Here is an 11,114-nt window from a genome sequence, read left to right as displayed (position 1 = left end):
CACACACACACACACACACACACACACACACACACACACACACACACGTGGGCTCTATGGTTATGGCCATGTAATGCATCCTTTGCACTCACCACCAGAAAATCCCTCGCGCTCAGTGTGCTGTTTCCTCAGCGGTAGCCCTGGTGTAGGAGATTACACCTCGATGAGCTGGCAGGTGTTCTAGGAAATTCTTTACTTAGCACACAGTGGGGCTCAGGGAAGGCACCAATAAGAGCCACAATCCATTCACACTCCACTCCTAGGACAGCACATTGTGTGTCAGAATCACATCCACAAAGGAGAGGATTGTCCTTGAAGTGATGAGGAGCAAGCAGCCGTGTTGACTCCCTATGCCCTGACTTTGCTAAGACAATAAATTTGGGCACTAATCTTCACCTGAGACGCATTCATTTTCACAGCAGTTCTGTACCCAAGACGAAAGGTTCATGGCTCCACGTTCCTGTTAGTTACAGCTACGCATATTCTGGACGGGAGAAGCCCGCTCTATCATTAGCTTTTATCTTAGGTTTCTATTGCCCTCCCATCCACATTTCAATTATGAAATTTCAAGTTTTATAATAGATCAATGAGTGGGCACCACATCATTAATTTAATGAGAACATTTATTTGAGAATTCAATTCCCTTTTGCTTAATTAGTAAAATTATCAGAAAAGGTGGAATTCAGATAGAGATAGAACATTTTAAAATCTGAAAAGTGAAATTGCATAGGTAATACACACACACACTCACACATACTCACACACACACACACACACACACACACACACACACACCAGGAGACCTGCTGCAGCCTGATGTGCTCAGTGTCTACAGAGACATCCAGGAGACATTACACCAACCTAAACAATCACCACTGTCAGCACGTACATGGAATCTTTGCATTATTTTCTACAGTTGCATATGAAACATTTTAAAATATCTTCATAAAATTGTGCATTTTCGAGAAAAGCTACTTTTTCAATAATGCAAAGCTAATAATTATGCTAAAATTTTGAGGAAGATGGAGGCAGCTTTTCTCAACCTAACTGATTTGGATGGTAACTCTCTACAAACTGCTTTCTTTCTTTTCTTTTTTTTTTTAATTATATGGGTTTTGTACTTATGCTCTTTTTCCAAACCTACCCCTCTGAGTATCATTTTTTGTAGCACATTTTTAAAAATTTTTATTACAATTTATCCACTTTGTATCCCAGCTGTAGCCCCCTCCCTCGCCCCTTCCTAATCTTGCCCTCCTTTCTTTTTCTCCTCCCATGTCCCTTCTCTCCTCCAAGTCCACTGATAGGGGAGGACCCTCCCCCTTTCATCTGACCCTAGCCTATCAGGTCTTATCACGACTGGCTGCATTGTCTTCCTCTGTGGCCTGGTAAGGCTGCATCCCCTCAGGAGGAGGTGATCATAGAGCCAGCCACTGAGCCCATGTCAGAGATAGCTCCTGTTCCCCTTACTAGGGTACCCACTTGGAGACTGAATTGTCATGGGCTACATCTGTGCAAGGGTTTTAGGTTATCTTCATGAATGGCCCTTTGTTGGAATACCAGTCTCAGAAAAGACCTCTGGGACCAGACTTTTTAGTTCTGTTGCTCTCCTTGTGGAGCTCCTGTTCCCTCTAGGTCTTTCTATCTTCCCCTTCTTTCATAAGATTACCTGCACTCTGCCCAAAGTTTGCCTGCATCTGTTTCGATACCCTGCTGGGTAGAGGCCCTCTGTGGTAGGTTCCTGTCCTGTCCCCCTTTTTCTCCCTCTTCTGATGTCTATCCTGTTTGCCTTTCTAAATGAAGATTAAGCATCTTACCTAGGGTCCCCCTTCTTGCTTAGCTTCTTTAGGTGTACAGATCTTAGTATGTTTATCCTACATAATATGGCTAATATCTACTTATAAGTGAGTATATACCATTTATGTCTTTCTGCTTTTGGGATACCTCACTCAGGATGATCTTTTCTAGTTCTCACCATTGGCCTGTAAATTTCATGATTTTCTTGTTTTTAACTGCATAGTATTCCATTATGTAAATGTACCACAATTTCTGTATCCATTCCTCAGTTGAAGGACATCTGGGTTGTTTCCAGATTCTGGATATTACAAATAAAGCTGCTATGAATATGGTTGAGCAAATGTCCTTGTTGTATACTTGAGCATATTTTGGATACATGCCTAGGAGGGTGATATCTGGATCTTGAGATAACACTATTCCTAATTCTCTGAGAAAGAGCCAGATTGATTTCCAAAGTGGTTGTACAAGTTTACATTCCCACAAGCAATGGAGGAGGGTTCCCCTTTCTCCACATCCTCTCCAGCATGTGTGGTCACTTGAGTTTTTGGTCTTAGCCATCTGATGGGTATAATGTGAAATCTCAGGGTCATTTTGATTTGCATTTCCCTGATGACTAAGGACATTGAGAATTTCTTTAAGTGCTTCTCTGCCATTCTATATTCCTCTATTGAGAATTCTCTGTTTAACTCTGTACCCCATTTTTTAATTTGATTACTTTATTTGTTGTTGTTTAACTTCTTGAGTTCTTTATATATTCTGGATGTTAGCCCTCTGTCAGATACAGGGTTGGTGAAGATCCTTTCCCAGTCTGTAAGCTGTAATTTTGTTCTGATAACAATGTTCTCTGCTTTGCAGAAGCTTTTCGGTTTCATGAGGTCCCATTTATTGATTGTTAATCTTAGAGCCTGTGCTATTGGTGTTCTGATCAGGAAGTTATCTCCTGTACCAATGAGGTCAAGGCTCTTCCCCACTTTTTCTTCTAACAGGTTTAATGTGTCTGGTTTTATGTTGAAGTCTTTGGTCCACTTGGACTTCAGTTTTGTGCAGAGTGATAAATATGGATCTATTTGCATTTTTCTACATATAGATATTCTGTTAGACCAGCACTATTCGTCGAAGATGCTATCTTTTTTCCATTGTATGGTTTTGGCATCTTTGTAAAAATCAGGTACCAATGGGTGTATGAGTTTATTTCTGGATCTTCAATTGATTCCATTGATCCACTATATTGTTTCTCTGAGCATCTTCTCACTTCCAAAAAGGGTGCTCACATTGCAAATTCTGAATAAACTGTTTTTTGTTTTTTTTTTTTACTTCACAACTTAAACTACAGCAGTCTATGTGCCCACATAAGCAAAGAGACACAGACACATGCAGACACACACACAGACACTCAGATACATACAAATAGACATACAAATATAGACACATACAGATAATTACACACAGAAAGTCACAAACACACATACTCAGACACACATAGAGACACACTAACACACACACAGAATCACACAGAGAAACTCACAGACACAAATAAATGAAAATAGTGACACAGATGTTACAAAGGCACACAAACAGACAGAATCTCTCTGCCTCTGTCTTTCTCTATGTCTCTGTCTGTCTGTCTCTGTCTCTGTCTCTCTCTCTTTCTGTGTGTGTGTGTGTGTGTGTGTGTGTGTGTGTGTGTGTGTGTGTGTCTTTCTCTCTTCACATTCCCAGCAGATTGTCAATGAAGCAGTGAAGTTCTCCATTTCAGGATTTAGGATGGATGATGGTGATGATGATGATGGTGATGACGATGGTGGTGATAATGGTGGTGGTTGTGGTGGTAGGTGGTAGTGATGGTGATGGTAGGTATTTGTCTAAAAACTACATAAACATGAAAAATAGACAAGTGTTTATGTTTTTTTTCTTTTTCTACTAAAAGAGAACATAGAAGAATCCTTTATAAGTTCTTCCCACTGAGCAGCACCCACACTGCATTCCATGCCACGCTACCAAACTCAGTGCTAACCTCTGTGTTGTCTTTCTCTTCCCCCTGAATGTCGACATCCTCCCACCTGCGCTGGGTGAGAGATGCGCCCATGCCGAGGGCAAATGTGGCTTCACCACTCATCCCTGGGGCCCTGCTCTCCAGAGCCCAGACCTCCTGCAGAAGGAGACGTGAGAGAGCGAGGCAGCTCCAGGCTGCCTTTCTTTCCGGCTGTTTCTTTTCCTACTGTGCTGAGATTGCACGGGTGTGGTGCATAAGACGGGTGACAGTCCTCAAGCTCCTGTCCCATCCAGATACGATACACCCCTGGGCTCTCGCTGAAGCACAGGAGAACAGACAAGCTCAGGAGCCTGGGACCCCTGCAGCTGCACCCAGAGCTGTGCAACCAGTGCACAATAATCACCTCTCCCAGTCAGCATGGCTGTCAACATGAAAACCCTGAGTCCTGTTTCAGTGGACTTTAGGGCCAGCCAGAGTCAGGGAGCCTCTTGCCTGAACACTGTGCTCCTGTCTCCTCCACTATAAGCAGGGGCATGGCTGGATTCATCGTTTTTATCACGTGTGTCAACCTGGACCCCTGTCACTGATCATATACATTGAGAGGCTCCCAGGCTACTCATAGGCTATGCTTCTTGGCAGGTGCCTGCCTGGGGCTGTGGCTCAGGTAGAAGCCCCTTGTCCAACTTCTAGTAGCTATGGGGGTGATGGCGGGTAAGAATAGTAAGATGTGGGCATGGGAGTGGCAGGGCACTGTGACAACATTGGCATGGGGTGGTTGTACTGTTTTTTTATTCATACTATGCATCCAGGCTCAAGGAACAGGGAACTAGTCTGTTAACTGGGGCATACTGGAGAATGAAGCTCCCCAGAAAGAAGGCAAGCTCTCTTAAGATCAATGAAGTCCTCGTGCATAGATGACCAAAAAGAAAAGGAAAAACAAGAGGGGACAGAAGGGAGAAAGGACTCCAGAGACAGAGGGAAGCCACCTGTCTAACTTCACAGCTTCTGACAAATGGCTTTCCTTAAGAAACATGTCATTTTTAATCATTTAAAACTTGCTTCAACCACACAATCTCTATTTCAGAGTTTATCAAAATGTACCGATTTTAAATAAGATTAAAGCAGGATAACGTTTACACACAACTGACTGTCCACCTCTGTGAGTGCCCACTGCTTATAAACAAGAAATCTAGGCCATCTCTCCTACATCCATCCGCAAACAGAAGGACCAGGGTCTTGTTCCTCGACCTGATCTTGGCTGACCTCATTTCACAGCAAACCAACACCCTCAGGCTCTCGAGCATCCTTTCTCCTTCACAGGCTGGTCAGCAGGCAGAAAGTTAAGGGGACAGAGGCCAGTAGGTCTGCCAAAGGCCAAGTGGTCTTTCTTCACCTCTGCTGATTACACACATCCTCCAACCTAGGAATAATTCTAGCCAACAGGAGCCAAGAGGGCATTTAAGGGCACAGGATCATGGCTGTTCTTGCAGCGGCTCAGTGTCTGTGCACTCAGCATGGAGGATTGATGAGTGTATGCTCTGTTCTCAGGTCAGTCCGTACTCACAGGACACAGGCATAGAAAGGCCACCACAGCCAAGAGAGGACAGAACAGCCAGAGCAAAACCTCTGTGAGTGGCTTCCCCAGGAACCACCTCTTTCTTCTCTAAAGTGGGGAGTCTTTGAGCACCAGGTGGATTCTCACATCCCCGTGAATGTGAGACCCAAGCCCTCAGTCTCTGACCGATTATTGTTTCTGGCTCTCTTCTAAATTCCAAGCAAACACCACAGAATACGAGGGCATCTCATTTCAGGGGTGCATTTATGGGTTAGCCTTGTACCATCCTTTTTTTTTCTTCCTCTCTTCCTGTCCTTTTCAGAAAAAAAGAAAAAAAAAAAGGTTTACCTTTACACTCCAGATTGCCTTGCTGCAGAGTTCTAGAACAAGGAACTGCAGTTTCTCAGCCTTTTACCTGTGCCTAAGTGCTTTTGATCTGCTGGTTGGATGGTTATTTGTCTTATTAGTGAAGACCTCTTATTGAGGATCATGTCCAAGGAGGCTACCCAGAACCCAGCACACCTACAAGGAGCCTCCCAGATCTCCCTCTGTCCCCCCATCCCTTCCCACCAGCTGTTCCTCTGTCCCCCATCTCTTCCCACCACACAGTTAGCACTTTTTTTATTTTTCTGTGCAGCTGAGAGATATTTCATACAAACATTAGCTTTGCACATTCCCTGGAGTGAGCTCTTATCTCGAGGAAATCTGGGTACTCCTGCTCCCTGATTTGGATCTTGGCAATGCACAGAGGATGGTTTCTTCCTAGTGGTCCCTGAGGCCACCCCTCCACCTCAAAGCCACTGTGAGGAGAACACTGCGGAGATGGTAAGTGCAGATTCCCAGTCCAATCCCCAGTGGAACCCCACCACACAGGCTCTGGGCCCTTGGGACTGGTGCTACTAACTGGTTCTCAAATGTCTAATGGCCGTGGTCAGTTGATGGGCAAATGTTTCTGCAAAGCTGTTGTCTAAAGAACTGTGCTGGCCTCTTGTGTGGGCTAGGTGCTTATATATCTTGATGTGTTTGTTTGTTTGTATCTGCTACTTCCTGCATGCTCCTGGGTGTGTATTCGCTGAACTTCTGGAAACCAAGGCTTGGAAAAGGAGAGTTCAGACAATGGGGCAAAAGTGTGCATACCTCACTTATATCCCCTCAAACCTCCTCAAGCCCAAACCTCCACTGGCCTAGGCCTAGATAAGTCACCAGGTGCCTGCCTTTGCAGCTGTGCCATCTGCTCCCTCAACTCCAGCTCTTTTTACAGAAAGACAGGTGACAGCCTGTCTGTGAGAACCAGGCCTGCCTTGTGGGCTCTCGTAAAGGAGACTTGGAGAATGAGCAGCAATCTGGCAGCCCCTGGCAGCATTGACTGTGCGTGACTGTGGCTATGCTCACAGGTACACAGCACAGAAAGGCCACAAAATGGAGGACTTTATGAGTTCCCCCAAGCAGCCTGAGTGTCCCAGAGCACATTACTGTCCAATGTCGAAGGAGTTTCCACACCCTCAAAAGGTCAACAGGTGCCTGGAGGATTATGAAATTCTGGGGCCTCCACAGGCTCCAGGCTAGCAGCCTACAACATTTGAGGTAATGGCAGCCCAAGCCCTCGTCAGGCCCAAGAGTGGAAATCAAGCATCTTCTTGTACTGCAGTGGGAGCAGCCCCGTTGGACAGTGAGGTCTGTGCTGTCTGCCTTACCACAGTGGGACTGAGGCAAGCTGAGGCAGGTGAAGGGTGGTGAGGAGTCGCAGCCACGTTCACCTCATCTGCACAGCAGAGCTGTGCAGCCTCTCTGAATGAAAACTCAGGACACCCCAAGGTAAGGTCAGTAAGGTCCGTGCAGACCACAACCACCTTCCTTCCCTGCCTCTCTACCTGGCCTCTCTGGAGAAGCCTGGGACAAGAGGCTCTTCAGGGGAGTGTGAAGACCCTGGCGTATCATTGCATACCTGGTACCCATGGGGAGGGAAGGTGCATGACAACACAGTTCATTCTCTGGTTCCGGGGACAAACTCAAAGGCAACGCTCGCCCCTCAAAGCTGCAGGAAGTCCCTGTGGCTCTTCCCACTCACTGCCTGAGGCCACCAAATTTCTTAGTGTTCTGGTGGCTGGGTCCCTGCACCCCTGCCTGTAACAGCACATGGCCTCCCTCTCTTCTGTCTCCTAGGACACTAGCCTTTTAAGGTATGCCTGGAAAAGCCAAGCTTTCCATTTGAGGTCCTTCACTTAACTGCATCTAGAAAGATCTTCTTTTCCAAGCAAGGTTGCGTTCACAGGTTCTGGATGGATATATCTTCTCTGGAGGCACTGTTCACCCTATTGTAGGGCCCTCTTGGATACCCCGAGACTCACTTTCTGCTTTCCAAAAGTGTTACCATGCATCCCAGCAGTATCTCTAAACCCCAGTCTTGCTCCTGCCCCTCCGCAGTAGCTTAAAGACAAGGAACAGCAGGAAGCGTTTCATCTGGGAGCAGTGTAGAAACCCACTCATGGGGCTGGCCAGATCCCAAGGGCCAACGAGAAGCTGTGTGGGAACGAAGCCTGAGGTCATGGATAGGTGTGGAGTAAGCTGAGGCTCTGCCTGGCCAGGTCCCTTGGAGATGCTCAGACCAAAGCCTCTGTGCTGTCTTCCCTGGAGTCTTATGGAGGGCATCTCCGGAGCTCAGTCCTCTTGGAAGCAGGCATGGGCTCTGTCACTCCATCATCCTCATCTATTTCTGTGGCCACAGTTTTGGGGGAGGAGTGTGGTAGTATTCTGAGTGGATACTTTTCTAAAACTGAAAATGGAACCCTATATGTTAATGTCTTAATATACACCATCAAAATCCATTGTGTCTTTACAGAAGTGCTTCTGAATCCATAGTTTCCAGGAGGAGAGCTCTGAGCAGCTTTGGAGTCGGGTCTCAGCTTACTGTCAACATTATGCCCCTGAAAATCAGACGCACTTGTGTTTGCTTTAGAAATACCTGACACACACAGACCTACTTATCCTCAACGTCAGAGCTGCCTGGCTGTCCAGCCTCATTAAAGACAGCACTTAGACTCAACACGGAGCGTAACCCTTTCATCCGCTCCTGGCACTGAAGGCATTCTTTATGGAGTTTGTGTCCTGTTCAAATGTTTTACACATTTGGTAATAAAAGGTAAGATTCTTTCCTGCCTGCATTATTTGCCTCTTGATAAAATTCCCAGCCTTTATCTCCTTCTCAAAGGAACATAATTTAAATATGAATGATGAAAAATAGTTGGGAAATGTAAACGCAGCAAAGCTTTCTGAGGTGTGAACTGACTTGGATGCAACACAAAAGACTGAGTGTTAGCAGATCAGTTTCTCGATTGGCATGATGCCCGCTCTCGTGGGCTTGCCAGCCTTGGGGGGACAGTAGAGATGAGGCAAATAGCATGGGTTATCTCTGCGGTGTGAGTGTGAAAATGGCTGACCTGATGGCTGTGGTCACATGCACAGGAATCACCCACATCCTTCCTGTTCCACACAGATGAGTCCAGAGATAACCTGTGTGTGAAAGCTGGACCGCATAGCTTGAGCCGAGGAGGTGCCCGGCTCACTAAAGCCAAGCCCTGCTGACAGAGAGGCCTGAGTTCAATCCCCAACCCCCATGTAAAAAGCTAGGGGTCGCACATATTCCAGCAAGCCCCAAGCCACTGCCTCAAAAGAAAAAAGCCCCCCACCCCAGATAATAAACCTCTCATTTGATTCTACATGTGATCAAGAAAGTCCTCTTTGCTTTGTTTGACTGGGTGATGTCATGGGAGCATGGAAGACAGTAGCCTTTCAAGTCTCTCTATGGATTGGACAGCGGGGCCTTAGCCACAGATCATACCTTGGGTGACAGCTGAGGCGCTCCAGGGGAGAAGCCACCAACAAAAATTGTTGTCACTGTACACTATGGAGTTGTGTCCAGCCATGAAGAAGGATGAGGTGGTGTCATTTGCAGGAAAATGGATAGGGCAGGAGATCATGTTAAATGATATAATCCAGAGTCCGAAAAACAAATAGGACATGTTTCCTCCCAGGTCTGAAGCTCATGTATGGCATGAGAATAGAAGGCAAAGTATTTGGGAAGAAATAAAAGACCAGCAATAGGGACCTGGGGAAACATAAAAGAGAAATGGGGTGAATCCAGTGAAAGTATATGATACACTTTACTTAAAATATCATTATGAACCTATTGCTCTATACAGTGATTAAACACTAATGAATTTAAAAGGGAAATTTAAAGAACTGCGGAGCAGACCATTTGTGGAAGTGGCGGAGAGAGTCGGTGCTCACAGTAGCTAAGCCTGTGCCAGGGCAGCCTGTTCCTGGCTCTTCCCCAAGCCCGTCTGCAGCCCCGTTACACATTGTTTGTGCTAACAGCTACTAGAAAGAGGCTTTGTTTACCACCAAACGCTTCACACCTTGAGCAAAGCTATTCTTGTTCAAACTATAGTTGGGTCTTCTTTATGAATCTGAAGCTTTTTAAGACTTTGGCGTACAGGAGCCAGCTGGGTGCCTCCCTGTAAAAAGACAATGCTATCATTGATAATAATGGTGTATTGAGCACGTACCAGACAATTGGCTCTCTTTTACATTAGGGGCAGCATATGAACCAGGCTTCCAGGATGTGCTAAACTGCCATTATTGGTAGCAGATGTCAGCTCACAAGATGGACAGGCAGTGAGATGCAGCTTCATGGTCAAGAGTGTTCGGCTGAGTTTGGAAAGGAGACCAGACGTTCCTGCTCAGCAGAGGATAGCTATGATGCTCTCTTTTCTGCGCCACGGCAGCTATTTGGACCTCAGGTAAAGACCTGTAGCAACCTGTCTGAGAGAAATGTCATCAAGCAGTAGGAACAACAGCCAGGGAGGCTGGGCAGCCAATATTGTATCAGATATACATTAAATTTGAACAAATTCAAAAGCAGCCATCTCTAGGCCTCTGTTCAAGCACAGGGTCAAATAAAGGTCAGAGGGAGCCCTGAAAATCAAAGACAAAGGAGAAGCACACACCCTTCCAAGTTTTCACACTCTTGACTATCCTGACAAGGGATTTTCTGAGCCAACAGATATAATTCCATGGCTCTTGCTTCCCTGTGGTCTAGGGGACTTGGGTGTCACATTGGTACCGGAAGGAAACCATAATTCCAGGAACCACCCACAACCATAGACCCAGCTAGGATTGTAGCTGGCAACCTACAGCCCAGGATTAGGGACTTGACCATACTTTCTCTTTTTCCTGCTTTCCCACTGACGTCCCCCTTACCCTTGGTTTTCCAGTTCTGTCCCCTAGCTCCTGCCTTCCTGCTTTCCCCTTTTTTTCTTCTTCCTTTACACAATCTCCCACTCACCCCATCTCCAGGCCACCCGCTGCATCTAGCCAACTGCTGACTTCCACAACATAGCAGAAGCAGGCAGTACTTCGGTACTTGCTTCCTTTGGCTGTGCAAAGGCTCCTGGAAAAGAGGCCAGACTCCCACTCTCTTCAGGGGCTATCCAGTATGAAGTCCATGTCCAACTGCATGAGAAAAATCCGTTTCCTTAGATGCTGCAGTGAAGTTATACGCACTGGGAACCTTGATATCTCTAAGGATGAAAGTGATGAAAAGGGCTTGTGGAGAAAGAAATGTTGTGTGACACTTTTCCTGGGGAGACATGACACAAGTGTTGATTTTCCCCAGATAGAAAATTGCTGACAATCAAAAGAAACAATACCACTGAGATCTACTTTGGTGAAATACTGAGTTTATTGACATTATTTAAAAGAGAAAAGATGAAG

Source organism: Psammomys obesus, unplaced genomic scaffold (assembly GCF_907164565.1).
Source record: "Psammomys obesus unplaced genomic scaffold, mPsaObe1.curated_primary_1811, whole genome shotgun sequence".
NCBI classification, from domain to species: Eukaryota; Metazoa; Chordata; class Mammalia; order Rodentia; family Muridae; genus Psammomys; species Psammomys obesus.
Note: the sequence above shows the minus strand (reverse complement) of the source record.